The sequence below is a fragment of the Chiloscyllium plagiosum genome, chromosome 11, assembly GCF_004010195.1.
Source record: "Chiloscyllium plagiosum isolate BGI_BamShark_2017 chromosome 11, ASM401019v2, whole genome shotgun sequence".
Classification (NCBI taxonomy): domain Eukaryota; kingdom Metazoa; phylum Chordata; class Chondrichthyes; order Orectolobiformes; family Hemiscylliidae; genus Chiloscyllium; species Chiloscyllium plagiosum.
In genome coordinates, this window is record NC_057720.1 from 38536542 (window position 1) to 38546112 (window position 9571).

Genomic DNA, 9571 nt, shown 5'->3' on the forward strand with positions numbered 1-9571 from the left:
AAAAGAATGTTACCAGGGTTGGAGGGTTCGAGCTATAGGGAGAGGCCAAATAGGCTGGGGCTGTTTTCCCTTGAGTGCCAGAGGCTGAGGGGTGACCTTATAGAGGTTTATAAAATCATGAGGGGCATGGATAGGGTAAATAGACAAGGTCTTTTCCCTGAAGTGGGGCAGTCCAGAACTAGAGGGCATAAGTTTAGAGTGAGAGGGGTAAGATTTGAAAGGACCTAAGGGTCAACCTTTTCAAGCAGAGGGTGGTGCATGGAAGGAATGAGCTGCCAGAGGAAGTAGTGTATGCTTCCACAATTACATCATTTAAAAGGCAACTGGATGGGTACATGAATAGGAAGGGTTTAGAGGAATATGGGCCAAGTGCCGGCAAATGGGACTGGATTAGGTTAGGATATCTGGTCGGCATGGACGAGTTGGACTGAAGGGTCTGTTTCCGTGCTGTACATCTCTATGACTTTAAGTGACTTGGTTCAAAAACTATGATACTTATACCCCGATACTTGCTGGTGTTGTTTTGAACTTTGCACCAGTGTATTGTTAGTGGGTAATTGTAAGTAGTTAGCACTTAAATATGATCCTGAATTTTGAGGTCACTGGTCAAATATGCAACCAGTTGTTTTCTCAATACTTTATACTCCAGTTCTACTGCATCTCTGGGAATCTTAGTTTCTTTATTTGCAAATTCACTGGTTGTGAACATACCATAGCGAGGGAAATGGGCTGAAGTAAAAGTGAGCAGTAAACTATCCAAATTTGACAGTGTGAAGCCTGGATTATTTTAATTCCTGGCCCTCAGTTATGTGCATGCTGTCTGCTGTATGTGCATGGGAAGCAGTTGCTGGATGCGCACCGTTGATTAACTGAAACTGAAGAGACAGTGCTGAAACCTGGGTAAGTGTGTTGAGAACTGTCGGGTTGCTGCCTTTCACTTTGCTCATGCTCATTTGGAAATTAAATGAAGCAGCAGAATATATCTGTCTTTTACTGAGATATATCTTTGGAGTTCTAAAAACAAACGAGCTTTAGAGCTTGCACAAAACCCAATGATGTTGGTTATACTGAGGCTGCACCAATGGAAAGAAAAGCAGAAGTATTGTTCATGAATGAAAACATTTAGACAATGCGAGCAGTGAAAATTGGGACAATATTTAAGTCATGTAATCTTCAGAAATGAAATACAAAGAATCTTTTTTTATCCCTCTTGGAATTTTCAGAATTTTGTGGGGACTTTACAGGTGATATTTCTGTAGACATTTGAGGTGTCTGCTGTCCATTGTCCACATCTCTGACTTATCCGTGAGTGTTGGTAGCACTGCTGCTGTATAGACAATGAGATTGGTAGCAAGTTTGAAGCCTTTGTCACCAAGCATCTCACAACAGCAATTGGTCAGTACAACTTGCTTTTTGTTCTACAGTATCACTGTGAAATAGGATAATATTTAATAATTTGACCTATGATATTGGTTCTATTGTTTATTTGTTTATTGTGGAAAAAATAGTCACTTTGAATTCAGGCAGTTGGCTGCTGCAGTTTAATAATGAGAACGGGATGGGGCTGAGACAACAAGGAAGCCCAGCACACATTTCTTGAGGCAGATTGGATTTAACTAATTTCCTTGAGTTGTTTGAGGGAATGGCGAGGGTTGATGAGGTAAATACTTCTGATGCAGCATACATGGATTTCCCAAAGGCAGTTGAAGTGCTGCACAATGGATTTTGGACGAAGTTAGAGCTCATGGAACATCGGAGGAATAGTAACATAAATAGCAAACTGACTGAGTGATGAAAGCAGAGGAGGTGGGCAGTGGATGTTTTTGTATTAGCAGAAGGTTTGCGGTAAATTCCCCAGTGATCAGTTAGAACTTTGCTTCTCCTAATGTGCAATAATAATATAGACTTCCTGTAAAGGGCATAATGCTGTAATTTAGAGATGTCAGAAAACTTTGTATTGTGAACTGTGAGAAGAATAGTGTAGAACTTTAAAAGACAAGGCAAGTGGAATTTAATGCAGAACTATGTGAAATGATGCATTTTGATGGAATGAACACAGAGAAAATGCGATGTAAAGGGTACAGTTCTTAAGACATGGAACTGAGCATATGTGCATAAACCATTTGAAGGGCAAGAAAGCTTGAGAGCAGTTAATGCCTTGGAAGCCATATACTCCATTATCAGTAGGGGCTTTGTTTTTGTACTCTTAAGACACAGTGTTGGCACGTTTGAAGTAGTGGTTCAGCCTTGACTGAAGTATTGTGTCTTGTTCTGAGTACCATAATTCAGGAAGGATGTGAAGGCATTCACGCGAGTGCAAATAAGTTTCATAGGAATGATTCATGGAATGAGGAACTTCAGCTATGTCGATAATTTAGAAAGTAGTTGGGACTGTTTTATCAGGAGTACCCTGCGTACATGGTGAAACCATGGCATCAATGAAGTTTTTATAAAGGTAAAGTCGCCATAGTCCTACCAGACCATAGGCTGCTTGCTCATTTTAGAGAGAGAGAGAGAGAGAGAGACGACTGATGGTGGTTTAACCTGAAGGTCACCATGCTAAGATGAGGGGAGACGTTGAGAAGGAGGGTCCTTACTGTAACCTCAGCCAGTAGCTTTTATACGGTAGCAAGTGCAAATTGCTTGTAATATAACCCAAATTCCTTGCATTATAAATTTCAAGGCCTTTGCTTTCATATTGTCGGACAACGCATACAGTCTGTTATGTGCTATTTGCTTACTTTGCAATCAAAAGAATTGAGAATATGCTTTTCAAACTGATATTTTGAGAGTGAGACAATCTTATGTATTACATATGTTGATAAAGATTTTCAAAATCATGAGTGATCCGGACAGACTAGATAGGGGGAAGAAACAGTTCCATAATTGACAAAGCACCAGTGGTGACATGAGAAAAACCTTTTTCACGCAATGAGTGGTTAAGATCTGGAATGCATGGAGAAAGGTTCAAACGAGGCATACAAAAGGCATTTGAATTATTATCTGAAAAAGAAGAATGTGGAGGACTATGGAGTGGAGGCAGGTGAATGGTGCAAGGTAAATAGCTCCTTATGGGGAGTCAGTATTGATGCAGCAGGCCAAATGGTTATAACTATCTTGTGATTCTAATTGGCAAAATTTAATACTTACTGTGCTTGCTTTTTTCTGTGTTCACATGAGCTAGGAATTAGGTATTCCTTTTTTTAATCAGTATTCCTCTGACCTACCTTGTGTAAACTGTGACATAGTGATGACTCCAGGCATCGTTGAAGTTTTTGTATGATATATACCATGAATTACTTGTAACATGACCCAAATGTCATGCAGTATAAAATTTCTTATGTTACTGAAGGCCTTTGCTTTCATATTGTTCAGGTAAAGCAAAGGGTTTGTGTTATGTGTTTTTGTTTACTTTACAATTAAAATGCATATACATGAGAATGCGTTTTTCAAAATGACATTTTGCCTGTTAGTCTTCTGGACCCTATCCAACATGTGGATAAGCAGTTTACAAAGAAACACAAAAAAATTGATGGTGCTCTTTCCCCAATTTCCCCAATGTGGAGTAAGCAAATTTGAATTGATTATTTGAACATTTGCTGGAATGAGTTTACTTACTTAGTTGCTCTTAAGGGACAGAATTCTAAATTTTTAAGCTGGATTGTAGTCATTCCCATCAAAACTAATGGGCTGAGTTAGAATAGTGTGACCTCCTTAAATTTTTTTCCGAGTTTGGAGCTGTACCTGCTGACTTGCAGTTGATACTAAAACTCTGTCATCATCCTCAATTTAAACCACAGCTTGGGAAGTAACTTGAGATTTGGGTGGTGCATGTGCTGATAGACAGTGTCATAGCTGTCAGGTTACTTTAAACAATCCCAACCGCAGCTTCCTTTATCAGACAAATGATTCTGACAATTTCTTACCTGAGATACTACTTGAGATGTCAAATACAAAGCCACCATTTAAAACATAATCAGCAGACTGGCTATTTTCTCAGAATCCTATGAATGCTTCCAATCAACATCTCATTTTGCAACAGAAATAGACACATGTTGGAACCTACAAAGCAAAATAGAATAAGCCACCCTCTGGTGCAGTTGGAAATTGCCTGGTGAGGTGTTGTCTTTTGACTTCCTCCATATTTCAGGACCTTGACTACGTCCAGGTGACCCCCAGCGAAATCCACTGGTATGTTTGAAACCTTCTGTGATCAAAGGTGAAACAGGAATTAGAGTGTGTAATGAGCAAACCCAGTGTCTTATGAATTTTATAAGAGGAGTAAATTGAGCCAGGACAATTTAGCAGGGCTAGACCCGATCTGTAATCATAACAATGGTTTGAAGCTGCTTCCAGTTGTTGGTCATAATATGAACCACTAATTAACTCTGTTTGTACTTTTATTGACTACATTCAGCAGTAAACAAATAATAATCAAATATTAATTCAGTATAATTATTGCTGAAGTGATCCTATCTGAAAGTGCAACACCTTTCTAGAGGTAGATTTGACACACTCCAACTTCAGAAGTACTGTAGTGTTATGACCCGTGGGTCTTGGTACAGAATCTGTTACTCAACAGGTATTTACATCACTTAGCAACATAAACACTAACATTAGCTGTAATTGATGTCAGCATCCAGCTGGTAGCTGTCCATCACCGCACTATTATTAACTACCAGTACTTGCCAATCAAAATGAGATCAGGTTTGTATGTTATACTGGTGGCACGTAGAATGAACTTGCCTGTTCTGCCAGATACAACTATGAATGTTCCTTAAACAGATATGTCTTAGTAAGGTTTTGGCAAATAACAGCCAATATTGCTGTTTTACTGCTAACCACCTGACACTTTAAAATCCATAAAGACATCTACCAACTTGATATAAGCTGAGTAAAAGAAGAGAAGGACACTTGCCAGTGTGCTAAATCTGCTGTTTTTGATGTGAGCAGGTTTGGGGAACTATGGCAGTGAGTTCTTGCTTAAATTTACCATGCAGATTATAATACAGGCTCGGATTCAGAAGTTTGTCACAGTGACCCAGAGGTAATGTGGAATAAAGATCGAAAGCAAAATGCTGCAGATTCAGAATTCTGGAATTAAAATAAAATAAAATAAAATTAAAATACTTATATCAGGAAGAATCTGTGAAGAGAGGAAAATAGGTATTTCTTTACATTGATGATTTTTCAGTTCTGATGAAAGTTATCAAGGGCATACACGTTAGGGGAATATGCAGGTTAGGACTTAGCAGAAGGAATTTTCCAGGAGGTTTAAACTTCCAATGAGTAATTTTCTGCTGCCTGGAATCCTGTACAAATATCTATGACCCTGATCTCAGGGAAACTTAGATCAGACATATGCAATGTACATTATTACCCAGGAAATGTTAGGAAGTTTAAAACCTAGCATAACACATGGTTAATTCTGCAACCAAATTTGGATGTATTTTGCAGGATCTGTGACATTATTATGTATCCGTTCACTCCTTTCAAATTTCAGATATTATTGCCTAAAAAGCTGACTTTTTCAACTAGTTCACAGTCAATTAATCTTTTTATATTAAAGCTGCTCCCATCTCAAATAAAGATAGATTCAAGGGGGCAGGATGGGACTGATATGCTAAATATCATAACATTGAAAATTGCAGATAATAGAAAATGGGAACTAGGGCATAAAGGAGAATAGCAGAGTTCAACTTAAATTTGGGATATGCAGCAATGTAGAATTGAGGTTAAATTTAGAACAGCCATGATCTAGTTGAATGAATCCGTGTCCTACTTTTTCCTTATTCTTGTGTTCATTGATTCAAAAGGAAGACATAAAAATGAGGATGACAGGATTGAACATAGGTGAAATATTTAAATGTTATTTGCTCACTGATGGAAACTTATTACCCAGAGAATGACGAGGCTGTAGAACTCTCTGCCACAGATAGCATTTGAGGCCAAAACATTGAATGTTTTCAAGAAAGAGTTAGATATAGTTCTGAGAGTTAGATATAGTTGTTCGGGGCCAAAGCGATCAAACTGTATACAGTGAAAATGGGAAAGGGGTACTGACTTGGGTGATCAGCTATGACTACATTGAATGGCAGAGCAGACTCGAAGGGCTGAATGGTCTCATCTCATTTCTGTGTTCTATGTTTCTCTTACCATAATAGCATTAGTCATGAAGTTTGACAATCTTTCAAAATACAACCTGAGAGTTATTTTAGAATCTCTAGCAGTTCAAAGCTTAGAAGTTAGTAATAAGACATTTCCCCAAATTTTGAATAAAGCTGTATGAATACCTTCTAAATGTTGTCCAATGTTTATTGGATTCTTTCCAAGGAATGTGGAAAATACTTCTATTTGGGGTAAATATAATTACATTAACTCAGTATTTTTTGTATAAGTACAAATTATTCAAGTGATTTAATACTGTTGGGAAATTATATTTGAAGTGTGTTTCAAGTTCATGTTGAAAATAAATTATCATTTAATGGCACCAATCCTCACAAATGCTGTTTTAACATTTTTTGTTCCTTGGGGAAAGTAGATTGAGGGATTATATAATAGAATTTCTTAAAATTATGAATGGGTTTCAGTGAGTAGAGTTAGCAGTGATAGAGACATAGAATCCTCATAGTAACTTGGAAACTAGGAGCAGGAATAGGTCTTTCGACCCTTCAAGCTTGCTCTGCCATTGAGTAAGATCATGGCTGATCTTTTTGTGGCCTCAACTCCACTTACCCACCCTCTCTCCATAACTCTCAATTCCTTTCTTGTTCAAAAGATAATGTATCTTAGCTTTAAAAACATTTACTGAGGAAGCCTCAATAACTTCACTAGGCATGAATTCCACATGTTCACAACCCTATGGGTGAAGGGGTTCCTCCTCCATTCAGTCCTAAAGCTGCTCCCCAAATTTTGTGGCTATGCCCTCTTGTTCTAGTTTTACCTGCCAGTGAAAACATCCTCCCCTCTTTTACCTTATCAATTCTCTTCATAATTTTATGTTTCTATAATATGCCCCCTCATTCTTCTAAATTCCAATGAATATAATCTAAGTCTACTCATTTTCTCCTCATAAGCCAACCCTCTCAACTCCAGAATCAACCTAGTGAACCTCCTCTGCACCCCCTTTAGTGCCAGTACATCCTTTCTCAAGTCAGGAGACCAAAACTGCACAGAGTACTCCAGGTGTGGCCTCACCTGCACCCCATACAGCTACAACATAATCTCTCTGCTTTTAAACTCAATCCCTTTTGCAATGAAGGACAAAATTCCAACTGTCTTCATAATTAACTGTTGCACCTGCAACAGTTGTGATTCGTGCACAAGGACCCAGGTCCCCTAGCAAAGCAGCAAGCATGCTGCAACTTTTTAACCATTTAAGTAATAATGCTTTTTACTGTTATTTCTCCCAAAAAGGATGACTTCACATTTATTAATATTGTATTCCATCCGCTAGACCTTCGCCTACTCACTTAAACTATGTCCCTCAGCAAAGTTTCACAGTCCTTTGTGCATTTTGCTCTGACGCTCATCTTAGTGCCATCCGCAAACTTTGAAACACTACACTTGGTCCCCAACTCCAAATCATTCATGTAAATTGGGAATAATTGCGGTCCCCACACAATCCCTGAGGCATACCATTAGTCACTGACTGGCAACCAGAAAAACAGAAATGTATTTATTTTGAATATTTTGTTGGCATGGACAGGTTAGACAGAGGGCCTGTTTCCATATTGTACAGGTCTATGACTCTCTTTAAAGAATTGAGTGAGGACAAACATGCAATCATCAGTGAACATTCCATTTTTGTCCTTATGATGGAGTGAAGGTCGTTGATGAAGAGCTGGAGATAGTTTGGGTTGAGGACAGTACTCTGTGGAACTCCTCTCCTGCAGAAATGGCCTGGAGCTGAGATAACCGATCACCCCAGATGTCCTACTTCGTGCTAAGTATATATCCAACCAGAGAGTTGGGGTGGTCCTGTTCTTTCGGCTTTACAGCTGTTTGATGCAACTGAATGGCTAGTTAGGTCTTATTCAGAGGGCAGTTAGAGTCAACCACATTGCTATGGGTATGGAGTCACATAGATCAGGTAAAGAAATTAGATTTCCTTTCACAAAAGGCATTAGTGACCCAGGTAGGTTCTTGTTGTAATGGTTACGTGACCACCATGAGAGTGGCTTTTAATTCCAGATTTTTCTTTATATTTAATTCAGACTTTACCATGATTCCATCCCATGACCTCACAGTAACCTGGAGTACTAGGCCAGTGACATTACCACTACATCATCACCTCCCCCTCATGGAGAATTTATACATAGTCAGAAATGAATTTGAATGAAAATTGGGCAATCTGAAATGCAACATGGTTCATAAAGCTCATGTTGATATATATTTTATATAAATGGTGATGTTGGACTTCAGTGTTAGTATTTTGCATCAGTGTTTACTGTGGAAAAGGATATGGAAGATACAGAATGTAGGGAAATAGATGGTGGCACCTTTCAAAATGTCCATATTACAGTGGAGGAAGTGCTGGATGTCTTTAAACGCAAAAAGGGTATTAATTCCCAGGACCTGATCAGGTGTATCCTAGAACTCTGTGGGAAGCTAGAGAAGTGATTGCTGGGCCTCTTGCTGAGATATTTGTATCATCGATAGTCACAGATGAGGTGCTGGAAGACTGGAGGTTGGCTAACATGGTGCCACTGTTTAAGCAGGCTGGTGAGGACAAGCTAGGTAACTATAGACTAGTGAGCCTGATGTCGGTGGTGGGCAAGTTGTTGGAGGGAATCCTGAGGGACAGGATGTACGTGTATATGGAAAGGCCAGGACTGATTAGGGATAGTCAACATGGTTTTGTGCGTAGGAAATCATGTCTCACAAACTTGATTGAGTTTTTTGAGGAAGTAACAAAGAGGATTGAAGAGGGCAGAGCAGTAGATAGGATCTATATGGACTTCAGTAAGGTGTTCGACAAGGTTCCCCATGGGAGACTGATTAGCAAGGTTAAATCTCACGGAATACAGGGAGAACTAGCCATTTGGATACTGAACTGGCTCAAAGGTCGAAGACAGGGTGGTGGTGGAGGCTTGTTTTTCAGACTGGAGGCCTGTGACTAGTGGAGCGCCACAAGGATCGGTGCTGGGTCCTCTACTTTTTGTCATTTACATAAATGATTTGGATGCAAGCATAAGAGGTACAGTTAGTAAGTTTGCAGATGACACCAAAATTGGAGGTGTTCAAAGTTTGTGAGAAGATTTGTAGCTCGGGTGCTCGTTGTTGTGGTTCTGTTCGCCGAGCTGGGAATTTGTGTTGCAGACGTTTCATCCCCTGTCTAGGTGACATCCTCAGTGCTTGGGAGCCTCCTGTGAAGCGCTTCTGTGATCTTTCCTCCGGCATTTGTAGTGGTTTGAATTTGCCGCTTCCGGTTGTCAGTTCCAGCTGTCCGTTGCAATGGTCGGTATATTGGGTCCAGATCGATGTGCTTATTGATTGAATCTGTGGATAAGTGCCATGCCTCTAGGAATTCCCTGGCTGTTCTCTGTTTGGCTTGTCCTATAATAGTAAT

The 9571-nt window shown here is 39.4% G+C and overlaps 1 protein-coding gene across 9 annotated transcripts in view; it reads left to right on the forward strand.

The window, feature by feature from the left end:
* mast2 (microtubule associated serine/threonine kinase 2) overlaps nt 1–9571 on the forward strand; it is a 411089-nt gene that overhangs the window by 226308 nt on the left and 175210 nt on the right. The gene's annotated exons all lie outside the window — the stretch shown is intronic.